The sequence below is a fragment of the Vulpes lagopus genome, chromosome 16 (genome assembly GCF_018345385.1).
Source record: "Vulpes lagopus strain Blue_001 chromosome 16, ASM1834538v1, whole genome shotgun sequence".
Classification (NCBI taxonomy): domain Eukaryota; kingdom Metazoa; phylum Chordata; class Mammalia; order Carnivora; family Canidae; genus Vulpes; species Vulpes lagopus.
In genome coordinates this window covers 52,123,945-52,143,625 of record NC_054839.1, presented here as the reverse complement: position 1 = coordinate 52,143,625, position 19,681 = coordinate 52,123,945, and the positions used below count along the sequence as shown (strand labels likewise).

The 19,681-nt window shown below is 36.1% G+C and overlaps 1 protein-coding gene across 3 annotated transcripts in view; it reads left to right on the top strand.

Moving 5' to 3' along the window:
• The window catches only part of ELF1 (E74 like ETS transcription factor 1), a 106,985-nt gene that overhangs the window by 26,536 nt on the left and 60,768 nt on the right, over positions 1 to 19,681 (top strand). The window contains exon 1 of one of the 3 annotated variants that reach the window (XM_041731093.1): positions 1,161 to 1,287. The exons of the other annotated variants lie outside the window; for them this stretch is intronic. The gene's annotated coding sequence lies outside the window, so the exon portion shown is untranslated. Of the gene's footprint in view, positions 1 to 1,160; positions 1,288 to 19,681 lie in introns of those variants that run through there. 3 annotated transcript variants of the gene reach the window in all.

Here is a 19,681-nt window from a genome sequence, read left to right as displayed (position 1 = left end):
TCTCAGCTGTGCCTCTAGTAAGGCAGAGTAATTACTTCCAAGTAATTAATTAAAGGGAGAAAACCTTGCCAAATCCTATTTACTTTTTGTAAAATATTAAGATGAAGGCTAGCTAGTGAGTAGCACTTTATCATGTAAAGCACTTCTGAAAGCGCTTAATGCTTTCAAGCCATTTTGACCAATTTAAGCCCTTACTTAGAATAAATTAATTAATATTCACCCAGGGGACAGGGTTTAAGTAGTTGTACTAACATTTCAGCTGCTTGGGCACCTTGTCGGGTGTATGAGGACTTGGAGAGCAAAACTTCACTGTCCATGTCTTTCGTTGGCAGCCTTAGGATCACCATGTATGGTGCAGCAGGGTGCATGGCCCATGGTAGGCTTTTATTTGTGGATAATTTTGTTTGAAAGTTAAAGAAAACTGTGGCTGTCACTTCTAAGTAGTAGAATCATGAACCATGATTGCATTGGTAATTTGTTTAAAATAGAGCTTTATCAAGCTTGCAGTTTAAAATCATTTTGCTGTATTATACTTTGGTTCCTTACTAACTCTGGATTTGTTTAAATTTTACAAATCAGATTAATTCATACTTATTTTTCCACTGAACTTTGAATTAGAAAATTAGGAAGTAGATTTTATGTTTAGTGAACTTGTAAATCTCATCTGATACTGTAGTTTGCTAGCTTTTCTAGATTACATTTTCCAGCAATATACCCCTTTCATGTAAGGGTTAATGAGTAGCCTGGTTAGACTCACCAGTCCATTGTTAAATTAAAAGCCAGAAAATTTGCTGTCTCTCTTCCATTCCCTCCCACACTGTTTTTCTTTTCATAGTTTTACTTACTTGATATATTAAGATAATTTTTAAAGTTGAGATTTTATTTTTTTAAAACAACATACGGTGTTAATTTTGTTTCCTTGTAGATCCTGATTCCTATTTTTCTGTTGTTAATTTTAAATTATGGTAATTAGCATGAGCAGAATAATGGTTTAATCAAGGTAGATCTTGCTCCTTGGCTCTATGCCCCTCCTTTTTCTATACCTCTCCTCTTTTTCTTTTTTTTTTTTTACCTGTGGATTTGCATGTTTGACCCAGCAGGATAATTGGGTCCACAGCAACATGGGCGTGCCTCCCTTAGAAACACTTAGTTTCATGTATGACTCATAGGCTGAAGCACAGACACCACTTCCCCAATCTACAGGAGCCATTTTAACAGCATAAAACTTGCCGGATTGCTTTTTATTTTCAAGCCCAAAGGACAAAAAGAGAACGAGAATATTTGAAGGTAACTTGTTAGGATTTTGTGTGTTTGCTTCTGGCTATTTCCTGAGCTGATAAACGGAGGGTGGTTCTTACCTGTCGCAGAACATGGCTGAATGTGTTCTTTAACTCTGAAAAAATGTGTGTAGTCAGTCACATGCCTGATTGCGCTTAGCTGCTAGGGGGGAAACAAAGCATTCAAATTCTGGAAAGTTTTAGATCTTCCTGGAAAAGCATTTTTTAATGTTTTGTATGATTTTTTTTTTTCTTTCTTTCCCTGTGTGACTTGAGAATAAAGGAGATTTTTCTTTCTTTCTTTTTCATACCACAAAACAAACTTCGGTCAAATTTTCGTTTTAAAAAAATCGAATTGTACTTGTGGGGATAGCCAGAAAGCTACAGTTAAGCAAACCGTACTATTCGTGTGTGATACGGGCATTAAGAAAAAAATTTCAGAGACACAAGTTTTGTTTTGGCATTTTGGCTAAAGGGACGTTTGGGGATAACTCATTCATAGGTGTTACTCATTGACTGTTCTGTCCTTTTCTTTTTTCTTAAGTTAATGAAATTATACTAAACATTAATTTTTGAAAACGAGATAGAAGTTTAAGGAAAATGGGCAGTCATTTAGGTAACAAGTTAAAGTGGTTATTAAAGCACAAGAAACACTAGAACAGTTCATCTATTAGAAAAATAATAATGTTGTATAATTCACACTGGAAACTTACTGTGAGGAGCAACCTTAGATGCATGACTAGCTTCTGAAGGAACATGAAGTATTTCAATTTGTGTATAAAGAAAAAGTAAAAGAGTACTGGCCTTCCTCCGTATCACTGTTCTTAAAATTTGCTTGTTTTAAAGGAAAAAAAAAAGTACCTTTTGTGTAAAAGAAAATATTGCGGAGTCTCTTCCTGGAATATTTATCATTGTTGAAATGATGAAGTTCTTTCTGGCCAGAGTATATTCTGGTGTGCCTTGAAATTCTAGGTCCTCTGAAAAGCTGGGTGCAGTAGTATTTTACTTCTGAAAGCTATTTATGAAATTAAAATTTGAATGCAAGTAAAATTTGAACATGCAGTGATTATGAATAAAATTTTTGGAAACCAAAAAGTCATGTATTATTGACTATATAATATTTTGCTGTTTTTTAAGGGAATTTGCTGTTGCTAATTTTCTAAGTGTTTTTTAGGGAAGGATATAGAGGCAGTTATTACTTCTGACTCTGGGAAAGGATTATTCTATGAACAGGTCTCACTTCTATGGTTTTGCAGGAAAGGCATAGCAGACATTTTACTAGTTCAGCTCTGAGCCGCCTGCTCTCATCTTTGTCTCTGCATCTTGCTGGTTTAGTCAGCCTTTGAGTAAGTAGAGGCTGTGTTTACTTCTCCTCTGGCCTGTGTGAAAAATCTAATGAAACCTTTTTTCTTTTTTTCTCTTTAAGTTTTCAATAGCTGGTGACCCATAAGAGAAAAATCTAGGGGCATACAAATAAATAAGATTTTATTTATTAAAGAGAAGTAGGATAATTTAGTTTCTTAAAAATTAAGGGGATGATCTAGTTTAAGTCAAATAGGTACCGGTCATATATTTCAGGCTCTTACCTATGTGACAGAGACTGAAGTGGGACTTCAAAGGAGAAGGGAAGGGTGGAAAAAAAGCATGGAAGCAAGGGAAGGCCAGAGAAACTTACTCAGTAGTCTTCCCACTCCTTTTCCTTTCATAAGGTGGAATATAAACTTAGATCAGGTCATCAGAATTTAACTGAGAATTACCCATTTAAAAAACTTGAGCACTGAAAAAGATGGAGGTCGTCCAGCTGCCTCACTCGTTTGGACGTATGGACGAAGACACTATAGTGGCCCGAAGAGGTCTTGTGACTCCCTCAAGGTCGCTCAGTGCTTAGTGGCAGGGCTTCCAGCCGGGAGCTGCTCCTGCTAGTCCACACTAACAAGTGATGCTTTGTTTGAAATGGGCTCTGTTTCTTTAAGTATAAATAAAACCTTAATTAAGTTGCTTGGTAGTAAGATGCAACCAAATGAATTAACCAGTGATTCTGAAAATGTGTTCAAACTAGTTTCCTTTATTCATCAGAGAGGAGATGTTGCATTTGTTTCATTTCCACCACTGCTTGTTTTCATTATTGGAACATTTTCATAGTTTATGATGTTGCTGGTTTAAGACGGGTCTAGGGGAGTTGGAAATATAAGGAGTTGGGAATTTGCTTTGACCTTGTAGATACAAAGACAGATTCATTTCTGCTTTTTATCTCCTGTCCTTCTAGGAAGACAAATACTGTTTAATATGATACCTTGTTCTATTAAAGTGTTTGTGTGTGTTAAACTTTGCGTATGAGTTTACAAAATCTAGAAGTTTCTGAACTCTATACTCCATCTTGAGCTGAAACTTTCCAGAATTAGTAATCTTATTCCATTTGTTTGTTGTATCTACTCTTTCCTCCTTTGAGAGTTTACTATACATACTAGGCACTTTTGAATCTTCTGAGCATGCAAAATCTTTGTTAACTTTTTGATGTATTTTATTGGAGTGGCCAAAATTTACTTCAGATCTGCCTTTAAGTGTGAAACTTGGTTTTTTAAAAGTACTTTGCTTGTAACTGTTGAATCTCTTACATCTCCAAATCCCCTAACCCAGTTCAATATCAGACCTCCCACAATGTGGTCATCATTATCCTAAGCAAATGACAGCACAGAAACAGCTAGAAAACACAGGCTCTCTCCTCATAAACCTAGATTCTTACTGGGAAAACGGGGCAGGATAGCATGGGGGTGAAATAAGAATGGAACCAAACCAATGAGAAGTTATATTCAGATTCAGACTATTTGCCTAGAGGTGAAACATGACCGAAACTTAAAATAGGGAAGACTGTGGATCTTGGGAAATTATTAGTATTGAAGAAAGAATATCATTTGCTTAGGGTTAAGAGGAGTGTCTTCACCAATAAGAATGTAAGCTCTTTGAGATCAGAGAGGTTTTGTTGTATTTTTCTGTCTCGTTGAAACTTTGACAAAAATACTGAGCACATATGAACAGACAGTTATGATTTGCTGCATCAAACCCTTGGCTACTCAGTTGGGCAAGTTCTGCTAAAGTTAGGGGTAGCAAGTCTTTCTTTCTTTTTTTTTTAAATATTTTATTTATTTATTCATGAGAGACACAGAGTGGGGGGCGGGGCAGGGACATAGGCAGAGGGAGAAGCAGGCTCCATGCAGGGAGCACGATGTGGGACTTGATCCCAGGATCAAGGCAGACGCTCAACCACTAAGTCACCCAGGCATCCTGGGGTGGCAAGTCTTTAAAAGGCATGTGGCCCTTAGCTTCCTCTGTCTGGTATCTGCACATCATAACCATTCAAAGAAAAAATGAATACTTGCCTGGTAGTATATTTTAAAGCAGTAATTTTCAACCCTTGGTGTAATGGAGAATCACCTGGCTTCCAACCCAAGATTCTGATTCATTAGGCACAGGGTTTGGGTTATCAGTCAGCATTTTTAATAATTACCCTAGGTGATTGTGGTGCAAGTGCTTGTAGGCCACACTTTAAGAAAAAGAGTATAGGTTTAAGAAGAGCAATCAGTCAGTTACTTAGCAGTTTAATGTTTGGACTTTTAAGCAACCAGGGATATTTTAAAGCCTGCAGCCTCTGGTAAGTAAAGAAAGTGACTGGAGTAGTTTATTATCAATATTAGAACTTACTTTCTCTACCTACCCCAGTTATTCTTTTCTTTACTACACTTTTTGCTGCTCTGTGTCTTTCAACTTTGTGGCTCTCCTTTTTTCTGCTTCTCTAATTCTGCTTTTTTCCCTCTCACTCCCAGACCCACCACTCTATTTACCACAGTAAATAATTAAGCTAATTATTTTTTTCCCAAGTGAAATTAGCCTCTTCCTTATCTCAGTGAGCCATCACTTTCCCAATGTTAGTTTTTTTAGTACTAGCTGGTACTTCATTCCTTTCTTTCTTCATTCCTTTATCCTTGGGGTTCTAGGCAAGACATCCCTTTCCTGATTTAAGGTAGCATTTATAGCCTTTGAAAATCCTCTCCTGGGAAACACACCATTATTACTTGCAATTGTTTTGAACCTGGAAAGGAGGCATTTTTTTGTTTTGTTTTGTTTTAAAAATTTTAAAAGATTTTATTTATTCATGAAAGAGAGAGAGAGAGAGAGAGGCGCAGAGACAACAGGCAGAGGGAGAAGCAGGCTCCATGCAGGGAGCCTGATGTGGGACTCAATCCTGGGACTCCAGGATCATGCCCTGGGCCGAAGGCAGATATTAAACCACTGAGCCCCACCCAGGGATCCCCTGTTTTAATTTTTTTTTTAAGATTTTATTTATTTGAGAGAGAGTGAGTGAAAGGGAGAGAAGGCACAGGGGGAGGGACAAAGGGAGAGGGAGAAGCAGACTGGCTCCTTGCTGAGCCGGGAGCCCAGTGGGAATGTAGGCTCCATTGGGGGACTCTGGAATCATGACCTGAGCCAAAGGCAGATGCTTAACCAACTGAGCCACCCAGGTGCCCCTGTTTTGTTTTGTTTTTAAATACCATATGATGCTTGGATATGATTTTTGAGGTTTCTTTGGACTTTAACTCCACTGATTGCATATTTGTAGGCTTTACCTCGTATTACATCCCATCTAATGGAACATAAGTGTTCACAGACTTTTGCAGGGGTGAGAAGAACAGTCCCATCAGTTGAATGGTCTGAAAATAATTATTGCTTCCATCATTTAGTTGGAATATTTTGTTCCTCTGCTTAGGAGCTGCTTCATATAGATGGTAGAAATTGAATTAGTAATATCACTGAGTCAGCTGAAGTGATTAGGGCAGTTTTCGACTATTGTAGCAATCTTTTTCCCATTAGTATGAGAGCCTACTAAAATTTTTTGTGTCACCTCTATCTTGTGTCTTGTCAGATGGTGTATGTATACTAGAGTAAAAGTAGCTCTTGATCTGTGCTACAACTGTTGAGGTATTTCACCGTTTATGAGAAAATAACCCATGTGCTACTTGTTTTATTGACAGAGAGGAAAAAATTATGCACCTGAGCTTTGGTTGTACAAATTTCTATGCAAAAGCATTTTGATTTCTTCTCTGCCAGTTATAAATATATGAATTAGAAAACTTTTCCTAAACGTCTCTTTTCACGTTCATTCTCTTACTCCTGTAGAAATTCAGAACTTCTCTTTGATTTGCCCTGTAATTGCTGAGTAGTAGGTATCAGCTCTCTTTTGTCTCCATATTTTACAGCCTTGAGATTAACAGCTGGTATTAAAAAAATAATAATAAAAAGGCAACTGTAAGCAATATGAAAGCCTTTGCAGACTTATTTAAGAATTTTTATATTAAAAAGGTAACAAAGTTATATATGCACATTATGTTTAAAATCTGAAAGACTAGAAGAATGAAAAGCAGCCTCCCTCCTTTTCCCCTCACCTGCTGTCCAGAGGCAACTATTTCTTAGAGAAGTTTTTTTGGGTTTTGTTGGTGGTGTTTTTAAAATTTGTTTTCTTGGCTCTATCCTTGTCTAATCTTTTGCCCTATATCGTAAAAGTTCTCCAAGGTAGCCAGAGCTAGTATGACTTATTAAAAAGTCAAGTGAAGTTCATTATCCGTGTGATGGATGCCTGGTTATATAGTGGTTCATGTGTGTGCAGAGTTGTATGGTGTAATTAAAAAAATCTAAATGAAGGAAAATTGGTTATTTTTTATGTTTTAGAAAACAGTCCTATGAACAATGGAACTAAAACTATATATATGAGGTGTTGAACTAATAACTGTTTACATGCATCTTTTTTTATATCAAAATACTAAATGGAAGCTTAGTAATGTAATGGGGTCAATTCATTCTCTCTCTCTCTTTTTTTTTTTTTTTGTTTTAAAGCTGAAATGTGGGTATCCCTGGGTGGCACAGCGGTTTGGCACCTGCCTTTGGCCCAGGGCACGATCCTGGAGACCCGGGATCGAATCCCACGTCAGGCTCCTCGTGCATGGAGCCTGCTTCTCTCTCAGCCTATGTCTCTGTCTCTCTCTCTCTCTGTATGAGTATCATAAATAAAAAAAAAAATAAAGCTGAAATGTGCATGTAGGAGAATATATAAAACATATACAGCTTAAATATGATTACAGAGTGTTTACCTATTACACAACAACCTAGGTTAAGAAGTAGGCTCATTATGTTAGAAGTCCCCCTGTTTGTTTCTCCTTAAAAATAATTACTATCCAACTTTTGTGATAACCTTTTCCTTAAATTTATACCCCTTTCAACTTGATGTAAATGGAATCAGCACCATGTATATTCTGTAGTGACTTGTTTCATTCAACCCTCTGAGATTTAATTAATTTAATTAATTAAATTAATTTTAATTGTTGTAATTAATTTTAATTGTTGTATTGTATTCCATTGTCTGTCTAGACCAGAATGTATTTATTCTCTCTTGTTGATGACATTAGATTGTTTCCACTCTGGGCACATTCTTTTTTTTTTTTTTTTTTTTCTGGGCACATTCTTGCACATGGTTCATGGAACATATGTGCAAGAGTTCTCTGAGGCGGCAGTATCATCACACTGAGGTATGAGAGTTGTTTACCAAGAGCGTGGACAGAATGGATAGTTTAAGATAATTTAGAGTTCTTCATTATCTTTCCTGGGAATAGATGACTGCCATTGATGCCGTCTTACCCATTCAGCATCTTACTATGGTGTATTGTCCTAGGGGGTTAAATTCTTAAGGACCCTCAACAGATGGGCAATTGATGCACTTCAGAGTAAGTTGCAGATATCAAAATATTTGACCATTAGGGCAGCCCAGGTGGCTCAGCGGTTTAGCACTGCCTCCAGCCCAGGGCGTGATCCTAGAGACCTGGGATTGAGTCCCATGTCGGGCTCCCTTCATGGAGCCTGATTTTCCCTCTGCCTGTGCCTCTGCCTTTCTCTCTCTCTCTCTCTCTCTCTCTCTCTCTGTGTCTCTTGTGAATAAAAAATAAAATCTTTAAAAAAAAAATTTTGACCATTAGTTTACCATGCCTGTCATTTATTAACTAGAGTTATTTCAAACAATTTTGGATTAAATTTTTAACAGAATAAATACAATATAGTTCCAGTTATGTACATAAAACAATATGATTATTGATACATATGTATTAAAGGTATAAAAATATGGGGGCAACATCAAATTTAAAATAGTTGGGAGGGGCAAAATGAGATTAGAGAGGTATATATAGGAGGCTTTAGCTATATGTGACTTTTTTTCTTAAGAATCTGGATCAAATTATGGTAAAATATTAGTGTAAATCTGGATGATGTAAATGTCTTCTTTCTCTTTGGTTGAATTACTTCCTAACAAATTTTGTTGGGTAAGGAGTTTATTTTTGTCCTAACATTTATACATAACTGAGAAATAACATTAATTTGATGAGGAGCAGAAGTTGACTTTTAAAAATGATAAGTAAACTCCACATCATAAAAAAATGTCAACTGCCTGTTTCAGTGAAAGGTTACCTTGATTGAGAGCTAAGTTGTATGGCTGTGTATCTGTCCTATATAACTAATAAGATGGCTCTAGATATACTTCTGACGGGTAACTTCCAGTTGAGATCCGTTAACAAGTTGGAGCTGTAGTTTGTAAGAAATAATTTAGTATTTAGACTCCTCCCATGTTCAGATACTACTCAAAAACACATTTCTGGGGCGCCTGAGTGGTTTAGTTAGTTAGGCAACTCCCTTCAGCTCAGGTTATAATCCCTGGACTGGGAATCAAGCCCTACATCTGGCTCTGTGCTCAGTAAGGAGTCTTCTCCTCCCTCTGCACCCCCCCCCTTCCCGCACTGTGTGCACATGCACACTATCAAATAAAAATCTTTAAAAAACCCCACACATTTCTGAACAGAAAGATTCATAAAACACAATTGATAGAGTATTAATTGACACTACTGATAAACTCTAATAAGCTAATACCCCAAATTAGACTTTTGCATCTAACCAGATTTATTGACATAAGTTGTTTTCATCTTGCTTCCTTAAAATTCTTACTATAATGGTAGCAATCCTTATATCTTTAGTGATTTTTTTTTTTGTTATAAACTTCATGTGGAATCCCTATGTAAGATTTCCAAAATTTAGTAATATAATTGTGGGAATTGCTATTAAAACTCAATTAATCTGCCTTAGGCTCAGGTCATGATCTGGGATCCTGGGATCCAGCTGACATTAGGCTCCTTGCTCAATGGGGAGCCTACTTCTCCCTCTCCCACTCCCCGTGTGTGTATTCTCTCTTTGTTACATAAATAAAGTCTTTTTAAAAAGTGAAAACATAGATCTTAATCCAGGTTTTTGCTTTCATAATGATCTCTTGGCTCTCTTAGTTCTAGGATTTTCCCCACAGTATATGTGTGTGTGTGTGTGTGTGTGTGTGTGTGTGTGTGTGTGTGTGTGTATGTAGTGGCAGGGATGGCAGGGACAGAGAAGAACAAATGGAAGTAGAAATCCTAGAATTTTACTTAGAAGGATTCTCACAAGTCATGGAGTTCAGAAGTCTCCTGAACTTTTTAAATTAAATTCCTTTTTAGCCTATGTAATTTACTGATTCATTCAACAATTATTTATTATCTGTTAGGCATTATTCTTGATGCTGCAGAATATATCAGTGAACAAAACATAGAAACTTAATAAATTATATACATATGCCTTACTTATTCCATTTAAAATATGTTCTAATATACACAAGGATTAGAGAAAGTTACAGATACATTATATTAGTGGTCTTCAAAGTACTGGTGATATACTGAGATGAAGAAAGCATACTAGAACTTGTATTTTAACAGCTTTATTTTACTAAGGAAAAAAATGTATCCTGGAGAGTTTTCAATAAACTGTTCCTCTGAAAAAGGATTCCTGTAAAGGGCATTTAATAAATAGTAATAGCCCATCCTTCTAAAGAATTTATATATTGACAAATATAACCCATGGAAACAAAAGCTCTTTGTGGTCCTCAATAATTTTTAAGAGTATAAATGGATCTTGACACCAAAAGAATGTCGCATGATTGCAACCAGCATTTTAAATATCATTCTTACATATTTTTTTTCCATTCTTAATTTTTATTTAGGAAACTATCATAAGTAACTTGCCTAAGATTGGGTAATTTAATAGATCACTGGTACTTACAGCATTTGATTCAGTCTTTTCTCCTGTTGCTACTAAAGCAGAGTTTTACATAAATTAAATCAGAGTTTGAAAAACATCATGAGTGTTCTAAACCAGAACTAGATAAAAGCACTAGTTTGGAGGTTTATTCCCAATAATGAAGATAGTTGATGACTTTTACCATAAATTTATTTGTGCCCCTCCAAGTTCCTTCCACAAATAACAGCAAAAGTCCCTAAAATTGGGGAGAGTGTTGGGGTACCTGGGTGGCTCAGTTGGTTAGGCATCTGCCTTCAGCTTAGGTTACAATTCCAGGATCCTGGGATCAAGCCCCACTTTGGGCTCTCTGCTTGGCAGGAAGCCTGCTTCTCCCTCTGCCCCTCCCCCTGCTTTTGCTCTCTCTTGCTTGCTCTCTCAAATAAATAAAATCTTTAAAAAAATTGGAGAGTATTATTATATTTATATTTAGTACATTATAAAATTAATTAGTGATTATATAAATATGTAATATATACTTAGTATAATTATGTTTAAGTAATTATATTTATTTATTTATTTTTTTTTAATTTTTATTTATTTATGATAGTCACAGAGAGAGAGAGAGAGAGGCAGAGATACAGGCAGAGGGAGAAGCAGGCTCCATGCACCAGGAGCCTGACGTGGGATTCGATCCCGGGTCTCCAGGATCGCGCCCTGGGCCAAAGGCAGGCGCCAAACCGCTGCGCCACCCAGGGATCCCTAAGTAATTATATTTAATATTAAAATATTAAGCTTGCTAGTAAAGGAATGCAAATTAAATGAAGTTACATTTTTTGCCTGTCATAGTGACAAAAATTAAAGTACTGTGTGATGGTGAAAAGACCATTAAATGTGCCTGAATGTATTCTTTTGATATCAGTATTAACCGAAAAACCTTCTGGATAGCACTTGACTTATATCAAAGCTTTGAAAGTGTACCTCTCTTTTGATATAATAATCTCTGTTGTAGGATTCTATTTTAAAGAAAATTTAAGGATGGGAACAAAGATTAAGCTATGAAGATATTTGAACCACTGGTCTTAATAGCAACAGCAGTTTACAAACTTTTTTTATACTGTCTTCTCAAAATTTTTCTTTATACTCTTCAAAATGATTGATGATCCCAAAGAGCTTTTATGTGAGTTACAGTTATCAGTATAACTTTTTCTTTTTTTAAAAAGATTTTATTTACTTATTTGAGCAGGAGCACATGAGAGAGCAAGAGCATGAGAGAAGGTATGAGGGAGGTGGAGAGGCAGAGGGAGAGGAAGAAGCAGGCTCCGTGCTGAGCAGGGAGCCCAGTGTGATGTTCCATCCCAGGATCCTGGGCATCATGACCTAAGTCGAAGGCACTTAACCAACTGAGTCACCCAGGAACCCTGACAACTGTTTTCAAAAACTGTATCAAAAGGAGTGCAAATCTTTATTTAATCTTTGGTATAAAGGAAGATAGCTAGATTTTCTGGAAAAGGGAGATGTATTTTAATAGCCACTTAAGATAATTGTGGATTTTTTTTTCTTTGATACTACACCAAAACTCAACAAATGCTAATTTTTTTTTTTTAAGATTTTTATTTATTTATGAGAGAGAGAGAGAGAGAGAGAATACAAGCGGGGGCATGGGGCAGAGGGAGAAGCAGACTCCACACTGAGCAGGGAGCCCAATGTGAGACTCCATCCCAGCACTCCCAGATCATGACCCACACCAAAGGTGGACACTCAAACAACTGAGCTACCCAGTACCCCAAATTCTGGTTTCTTAAAGGTTAGTGCAAAGGGATTCTGAAACTCTATCAATGAACTTTTTGTCCTCAGTATGCTAAAATCCATTCATCTGTCTTATTCTTTGATGAATTAATGTTTTCCTGAGCAAGATTTTGTAACATCACTCGTTGGTCATCTGAGTATTCCAAATGTTGATATAATATTTTTAAAAATCACATTTTTTAGTATTATACCAGTCTTATCAAAAAGTCTTTTAAGTATTGGAAAGCTAATAAGCCCAAAGTAGTGCACGTAAGTTTTCTAAAATTGTGATTTTCAGTTGAAAGCTCGCATTTTATCGTTGGTGACAAATGCTGTTAGTTGTTTTTCCTTGAAGTGACAGGGTCATTTTATTCATTTTTGGGAACATGTCTGCCAAATATCCAGTTATGAATAATAGGTAGTTCTTTGAAGTAAAAATGGTGTTCCATGAAAAAAGCTAATTTAGCTCACAAGTAATTAGTGGGGTGCCTGGATGGCTCAGCTGGTAGAGCACATGACTCTCAATCTCAGGATCATGAGTTCAAGCCCCACATCGGGCATGGAGCCTACTTTAAAAACAAAATAACAAATAACTAGTGGTTTTTGTCAAGACAATTATTCTTTTTTAGAATTCCACGGAAGTATGTTTTATGTATTTCCCATTTTATCATTCATAGTGTTAAAAAGGCATGTATTTAATGGTTGAAATTTAAGAAAATAAATAGTTTTACTCTTCATCAAGGATCTTCTTAAGTGAAACTGCCTTCTTTTAAATATGAGTGCCTAGTGGTAAAGAATACAATGACTAGAATGGTTTGGTGACATAGCCCTGATTCATGCTAAGACACTAACTTATACATCCATTTTTGCTTTTGCACTATTAGTACAAATATGAACATGGTGAGAAAAGGCAAATAGTACCCTAGTATTTATGAAAATAGTTTTGACCTCATGAATTCTCTGAAAGGGTTTCTGGATCCTCTGTGGGTCTGAGGATTACATTTTGAGGATCATTGTAATATGATAACATTAGAAATAGTCCAAATGTCCAAAAATGGGGCTTGGTCAAATAAGTGATGGTACTTCTACACAATTATATGATAGAAATATAAATTTGTGAAAGTTTATGTTAAATATAAGCTTATTATACAGTATTTTTCTGTATTGGGTGCCTCTAATGAGGAAATAAGTGTTTCTCGAAGAAAGTGAAGGTGCTGGTTCTAACGCTCAACATTTTCCATTTAGTTGGTGGTTTTGTGATTAAGGAAAGGGAAATTAAAAGGCAGGAAGGCAGATGCTGGCTTCTTTTCCAGTCTGAAGGATTTCTATATAGTAACTTTGAGTTTAATTTTCAATGTAAAAAGGAATTGGCAGTGGTATCAATCATTTTTAAATGCTTTATAGAAATAGATGAAATATGCCTTCAAATTCAATTCTTCCTGTAGACTCACTTCCTCATTTGGCATTTTCTGACTTACATTTTTTTTTACTGTGTTCTTAATTGGGAGAACTTTGAGTTGCTGTGTATTACTTAGCTTCAGAGTGAATTGAAGAAATAAAGTTTCTAAAACAAACATAGTCAGAGATTTTCTCATTGCAGTTTAGAACATCATGCTAATGGGAACCATCACTGTGTCAGTGGCACCTTTTAGGTCAGTCAGAAAGAGACTGTTTGGGTTAAACCTCCAGGCTTCTTCTTAAGATCTCTACGCATGGTGTTCTTAAGAGGAATCATGTATGTTCTGCAGAAAGAACACTTTCCGTGAGAGGCATCATTGAACATAGGCTGCTGTCTAGATCTTAGATATTTCTAATATAATGGAAGCCTAATAACCATAACTAGTCTTCAGTAATAATGCTTTTCTGAGCACTAAATTCTAGAGAATGTTTAATGTTTAAAATTCCTTTTCAAATAATCTAGGTGGGTTTTTTTTAATGATTTTATTTATTCATGAGAGACACAGAGAGAGGGGCAGAGGGAGTAGCAGGCTTCCTGTGGGGAGCCCAGTGCAGGACTCGATCCCAGCACCCTTGGATCACACCCTGAGCCGAAGGTAGATGCTCAACAACTGAGCCACCCAGGCATCCCAATCTTTGTGTTTATTCAAAAATTTGTGTCTTGTTAAAGTATGATGGGATACTATATATGGTATGATTATATTTATATAAAGTTTAAAATACTACTACACAAAGCACATACATACTACATACATACTAGAGCCTAAGGAAAAATAACGGGAAGATTTTAGACTTAAGTTAGAGTAATTGATGTTATGTGTGTGTGTTTTAAAGCCTTTATTTTTTTGAAAGATTTAGTCTAGAGAGGGAGAGAGGAAAAGGGAGAGAGAATCTCAAGCAGACTCCCTGCTGAGTGTGGAGCCCCACAAGGGGCTCCATCTCATGACCCTGAGATCATGACCCGAGCTGAAATCAAGAGTCAGATGTTTAACTGACTGAGTCAGTCAGGTGCTGCAATGTTATGTGTGTTTTAATTTCAGAAACTGTTTGAAACACCTTCATTTAAAAATGGAGGATTTATTTTATAAATGTAGATGTTTGATCCTTTGATCTGTGAATCAGAGACAAATTTATGTATTATTGTAATTCATAACCTGTTAGTCTCAGGAATAAGCTGAAAGGAAGTATAATATACACCTGCCCTTGGTAGAATCAAACAGTTGCAAATCATTGTTAGCACATTTGATTTTTGAGATTACTCATTTTAGGAGCATGGTACCATGCTTAAAGTTGACTATTAAGTGCATACTAAGTTCTGTTTAGGAAACAGGTCACAGGAAGCTCAACATGGGCTTATGTGTAGTAAAATATTGAACATTGACCTAGAGAGGAATAGCACTAAAACCTGGTGAAATTGTAGTTGTGGTAGTGGATAGTAAAAATAGACCAAGATGAATGGAGAAGATGATTGCATTGTGCCCAAGATTTTATAGAATATGAGGCATATGAATGATGAATTGAGGCGATTCTTTTTTTTTTTTTTGAGGCGATTCTTAAGCATTATTAGTTTGGAAGGCAGCTAGGCATGATGAAAGTAAGCATCTCTACGTTATTAGTTGTAGTTAATTGGGAGTTTGCTTAAAGTGACAGCAGTAAGAATTCACCTTTTGAGAACAGACTTTCATTTAGTTTGTATATAGTTGAGAGTTGAACATAAATGAGTAAATAATGTTAACCAAGTTTTGGATATATAGGGAAGTGGGCAAGGGAGTAGAGACTGTTTGGGGGCAGAGGGGACACAAATTATAATCTGGAAAGAGTACTGGCAAACCATGGTGACCAAAGATCAAAGAGGCAAGTTATCTGTCCTGCTTTGTTTTGAGTTGATTGCTTGAAGGTTGATTTTTTTTTTTTAAGGTGGTACTTATCTTTTAGTTATCCAGGTGGTCAAATGTTATTTATCAAACCAGTTTGAGGGCTTATTCTGTTGCTCAGACACTTGATTTTTCTACTCAGTCATTGTGGTTTTTAAGTCTGAATTTGTAAGATGTTTACTCCTCTAAGAATACTTTTACAGAAAACTATAATGAGTTTTTGTATGCATAATGAACTTAGATCCCAACCTCAAAATAGCCTTATTTGCTGTTTTCATAAACACTCTTCACATTCCTATGTTATAGTTGACCATACTTTTATACATTTTCACATAAACTATTGGACTATTTATAAAACAAGACATAAAGATGTAGCAGGGAAGGCAGGAAATACTTGACATTTGTATGCCATATCTTGTTTTCTGCTTCCTGTCAGTTAAACCACGATGAGAGGAACAGAGACACAGATGTACAATTGCTACTTTAATTTCCCATTAGGGAGACCTGTTAAACATAAAGTTTGTTTCATTAAACTTTTGTCACTCGTTGATTCTAGGTATGTTGTTGGCTTGTTTTGTATTATGTGGATTGTAAGATTACAATTAGATGTTTGACATAGAAAATATAAATTTTACATAATTAAAATGTGTTTAGTTCTGTGAAATTTTTATAGGTCATAAAGGATTGGCTTTCAAATTTGTATGTATGATGTACATTCACTGTGAAGTGAAATAAGCTAGTATTTTGATCTCAAAATTTTAGTTTTTTTTTAATTTTAGTATTTAAGCATTAATTTATTTTTGTGTTTTGGCATATCCAAATTCTTTAAAACATTTTAAGCATTTTATGGTACAACTTTAAGATGACAAAAGAAAGATCACAGAGCTTGACTTAAACTCAAGAAAATATAGTAGATCGAAGAACTAGGATTTGAATACGTGTCTTCTGATAAGGTCCTCTGGCCTTTTAGGAAAGTTTGTTTTCATTAAATTGCTGTTTCACTTATTATTCAGTGATTCAGACTTTGAAGTTTACCTTTGCCTAGTCTACCTGGAATATCCCTCCCCCCCGCTTCCCCGTCACATTATCTCTACTTTGAAAAAACAGATGCTGCTTATGCCTAAAGAAATGGCCCACATGTCACTTCCTTGTGAAGTTTTTCAGGTTCTCACAGGTATTTATCTCTTTCTCGCTATTCCCTTAACACTTGGTTGACTTAATTATTTACATTGTTCTGTAGTTATCTGTTTATATGCTTTTTTTTCTTGCTTTAGTTGGCAAACTACTTCATTTTTTGTGTACCTAGTATCTAGCATATAATAGATCTTATAAATACTTCTTAGAGGAATAAATACATGCTTGATAAGTGTTCTCTTCATTCTAGAAACAAAATGCTGATTAAGAACTACAGTGTTTTTTTATGGTTTATTTGTAAGAAGCAGTTTCATTGTAAGTTTTCTTTCATGCTTCTGCCTTCCCCCTGTTTATTTTTGCTGTTTATAGAAATAAAGTATCTTAATGAAATTATTAGTGTTTTCAGCATAGGTGAAAATGATGATTATATATTGTTTCACTGAAAAAATATGTCTGAGAATACCTTTGTTATCACTGATTGCTAACTATCAGAAATCTTATACTTTTGTCTTTAGATTAATCCGGAGAAAATGTCTAGCTCTTCATTACAATTTTCCTAATTTCTCCACTGAATAAAAGGAATAATTCCCTTAACTACTTCTTGCTTCTCCCTTTTCTCTGTTCTTGTTCTAAGTCTTGTTACCTCAGTGATTTGGGGCTTCTAAGTTAGTCTTATTGTCAACAAAGCAGTATTCTTATAAGTAGGATTTTAGTTTAGACCTGTTTTAAAATATTTTTTAAAAGTTCATGTATTAAGTTTTTTTCAGCTGAAAATTAATGTAGATTACTATCTTATTTTTAAAAATTAAATTAATGTAGATTACTATATATAGAACATATAGAAAAAGTTGATGTAAGTCTTATTCTCAGGTGACTTGTAACCTTAAGAGATGGGGACATAGTAAATAATTGTGGAATAACATAGGAGAATAAGCTTTGTGTCTGCACCTGCTATGTTATTTATATTATTGCGATCAGCATTTGTCTTAGGTGGTAGACTGTGATGGCTCATAGGGCAAGACTGTGTCTTAGCCACTGCTTTTTCCCTATCATCCTCCCTTAACCCACCGGAATCTGGCAGATTGGTCTCTGTGAGTGCTTGTTAAATAAATAAAAGAATATAGATAGTGCAGATACAATTTCTGAAGTCCATCTAGTATATAGGAAGACAATACAGGGAAAATTTTCCTCCTCTTCCTTGAAGTGTTTATATTTGTAAAGAGAATGCTTTTAAAAATCCCATTATACTCTATTATTGTTAAATTTCAACCCATTCAAAGTCAAAATAAAAATTAAAGTGAAATAGAGGCCCTCGGGTTATCTCCGTCTAGGTTCATCAGCTTTGCCTTGAAGAAACCTGCCTTTGGATTTAGCTATAGTTCTCCCCCCATCTCCACGCCCACCCCAGGTCTTCGCTTTCCCTCTTCCTGTGTACTTAAATTTGTCTTAAAGATGCAGCATTTCTCCCACAACTCACAATCTTTTATTTTCTGCCCAGTTGTTGGGGGTTAGGAGATAGTGGGACATAGACATGGAAAGAGAGTGGCCAGAAGTTTCTATCTGGGTGTTAAGGTAACAACCTGTATTGACTGACGACCTCACATTTTTAAAGCAGAATATTTTTTAGGGGAAACACTGTTCCCATTAAGATCACCAGATTAGATCAAGAGACAACAAGTATTAATGAGGATGTGGAGAAAAAGGAACCCCTGTGCACTGTTGGTGGGAATGCAAACTGCTGCAGCTACTGTGGAGAACAGTATGGAGCTTCCTCAAAAAGTTAAAACTAGAACTGACCTATGATCCAGTAATCCCACTACTGGGTATTTACCCCCAAAATACAAAACACTAATTCAGAGTAATTCAGAGAGACATTGCTTCCCTGTGTTTATCACAGCATTATTCACAATAGCCAAATTGTGGAAGTAGCCCAAGTGCTCATCAGTAGATGAATGGATAAAGAAGAGGTGATAGATACACACACACTCACACGCGTGCGCGCGTGCACACACACACACACACACACCCTGGAATATTACTCAGCCATAAATAAGAATAAAATCTTGCCATTTACAACAACATGAATGGAACTAGAGACTATAATGCTAAATGAAATAAATTAGTCAGAGAAAGACAAACACCATATGGTTTCACTCATGTGGAATTTAAGAAACAACAGCAAACAAAGGACAAAAAGAACGAGATAAACCACAAGACAGATTCTGTGGAGAACAAACTGAAGGTGGTTACCAGAAGGGAGATGGGTGGGATGATGGGTGAAATAGGAAGGAAAAAAAAGATAGCTGGATTAGAAGCCTCACAAAGGCAGAAGTTTTGGTCTATTTTGTTCTACCAGTATATTTGTAGCATCTAGAACAGAGTCTTGGCATATTGTAGGTGCTCAGTGGATATTTGTTAAATGCATGAGAAGGTGAATAAGCATGAGCTGAAGTCAGACATGTGCTTAGACTCTCCAAACACCTTGAGCATTCATTTGGCAGATATTTATCATGAACCATCTGTATAGGGTAGGGGAGTTATAGTAGTGACTGTGATCAGGTCCCTGCCCTTACGTGTTTGGCTCCCCCAGTCCTTGTATCCTTGTGTAAATAAAGTGAGGTAGATATCACTGATAGGAAGATTAAATAACAGATAGTGAAGTACTTAGCAGAGGGCCTGGCACACACAAATGGTAGCAATTACTTTCTTCCATATATTGTTTTGTAATTTGTTAATCATTTCTTAAGCTCCTTGAGGATAAGTGTCATGGTTTCTTATGTCTTGTTAAAAATATAAGTGGTTGGGAAAAAAAAAAGTGGTTGGGGTGCCTGGGTAGCTTGATTGGTTAAGCATCTGCCTTTGACTCAGGTCATGATCCTGGGATCCAGCGTGAGCTCCCTGCTCAGAGGGGGGCTGTAGGGGGTATCATCTGCTTCTCCCTGTCCCTGTGCCCCCGCCCCCTGTTTGTTTTCTTTCTCTCTCTCTCTCTCTCTCTCTCTCTCATAAGTAGATAAAATCTTTTAAAAA